The following is a 2,468-nucleotide window of genomic DNA, read 5'->3' on the forward strand; positions in this document are numbered from 1 at the left end:
AGAAACTTCTTCAATTTGTTGCGGCATTTTATAAATGCCGATATGCACGATAGTTGTACAACTTCGGATTAGCAATTCATATTGGAAAGACGCATTATGTAAAAATTCTTTCTTTAAAGGGATTTTAGGTACCACCTTTTGCAAAGTATAAACCTATAATTCAATAATTTATTTTAATTATTATAATAAATGTTAAAAAAATCATAATTATTTAACCATATAATAATATAATAATTCTTTATAATATCACAATAATCACAATATGTTAATATGTATAATTATTTATTATAATGTATAAATTTATTAAAGATATAAATTTGTGATAGATACTAAGGAAATATTTAGATTATATAAAAATTGAGTTAAGAAGAAGCATCAATTGCTAACGATCAAAACGATTATTTAATTATTTAAATCATTATTTTCCAAAATAAAAAAATGTTTATCATAGTTTTATTTCTTCATGAAATAGACTTATGATGGAATATACTAAGGGTAAACAAGATGAAAAATATGTTTTCCTTCTTAGTATTCATACTTTTTTAATGCTTTACAGCTCGCGTACTGAGAGAAACAATCAATAGAAGAAAAGTCCAAATGTGATTTTTGTAGAGACAAAAATAAGAAAATATGCGACCAGTAAAGAGTTAATAATAAATTATTTATTAATGTTAAATAAGTTTTTAGTAGTATTATATATATCAGTGCTCGGATTTAGTTGCACATTTCGGCCCGATTCCGTGGCTCACGCCTATTGCCCCCCACTCACCGCTCGTACGTTAGCAACGAGTCGCCAGATACGCGTAACTAAGGAGCGCGACGCTTTGTCTCAGGAGCGTCCGTATATAAGAATGTCCAAATATAATAATAAGACAATACTCTTCTATAATTAAAAGTTTTTCTTCAATATTTTATATCAATGAAATATAAAATATTGAAGAAAAACTTTTAATTATAGAAGAGTATTGTCTTATTATTATATTTGGACATTCTTATATACGGACGCTCCTGAGACAAAGGATGCGGTCGGGAAGACACTAGAAATGTTTCGGAGCATTGCATTAACCAATCAGAATAAATAAATCTCTACTCTTTTTGTCCTGATTGGTCAATCAAACGCTTCGAAGCATTTCTAGCGTCTTCCCGACCGCAGCCAAAGCGTCGCGCTCCTTAGTTACGCGTATCTGGCGACTCGTTGCTAACGTACGAGCGGTGAGTGGGGGGCAATAGGCGTGAGCCACGGTATCGGGCCAAAATGCGCAAGTAAATCTCAGCACTGTTTTACGTAAAAGAAATATTTTTTTGTTACTAAAGGGACGCATTTTTTTCTTTTACCTCGGGCGCCGAAATGTCTAATCCCGACTCTGCTTACAATCAATAACAGAACGCACCCTGTGAATGCAACATGGCAGCATGACTTCTACTTTGCTATAAGCTCAACATAGCTGCCTTAATCAGGGTATCGATTTTGTAATTCAAATGAAGGAGAGAAAATTACAAGAATAAGCGAATTTACTAGAAAATTTATAATTTCATTGATCCAAACCTAGTAAATTCATTCATTTTTGTAATTTTTACTCTCACTTGAATTAAAGAATCGATATACCAGGCTTTCGATCACGTAACTTTTTCCCTAGGGCGGAAACGTGAAAAGTGAAAAATTTTACTATTGAAATTAATAGCAAAATTTTTCACTTTTCATGTTTTCGCCCTAGAGAAAAAGATACATAATCGAAACTAGGTTCATGAATCACCATTCAGAAATCGCGACGCCGATTAATAATAACAGAGAGAAGCATGAGAGCGGCCATCCCGGCGTTTTCCGTACGATAGCTTTTCGGTCCCGTACAGCAGCGCCTCTACGTTCATTTTACAGCCGCTTGGAACTACATAGCCACGTCCACTTTCGATGGCATGGTAAACCACCGTTTAGTGTGAGTCCGTGCTACGTCCACAATTGTAAATTCATTAATACGTCCCGCATATAAATGTATTATTAAAGTAAATCTCGATAAAACGATTCTAGAAAACAAAATAATTTTTTTAAGATAATTCTTGTACGTATAAAATAACTTATATTTTGTATAATATTTTTGTTATCTTCGTTAAATGTTACCCTGCCGAAAATGGTCGATTAAAACGGATTTAAAAAAATGTAATCCGAATCGATCGGGATTTCTGCACCGAAAATGCGGTATTAAAACCGATTGAAAATAGTCAAATCGAATTATTACCTTTGCAATAAAAGTATTAAAAACGTAAGAAGCAATACAAGTATGTAAGATAAGTAACGATTAAATTGATCTCATTTCTAACTATATGAAGTGGTTAAATGGGAAGCGTTCAGTTTCTCACGCCGTAGATCAGAGTTCGGATCCGCAGTTTGTCGAGATTTTTTTTTTATTTATTTAAATCTATCGTATGCTCATACGCATTTAAAAAATGCGATTATATAAAGCAAAAAAAAA

Source organism: Formica exsecta, unplaced genomic scaffold, assembly GCF_003651465.1.
Source record: "Formica exsecta isolate Colony F162 unplaced genomic scaffold, ASM365146v1 scaffold1105, whole genome shotgun sequence".
Classification (NCBI taxonomy): domain Eukaryota; kingdom Metazoa; phylum Arthropoda; class Insecta; order Hymenoptera; family Formicidae; genus Formica; species Formica exsecta.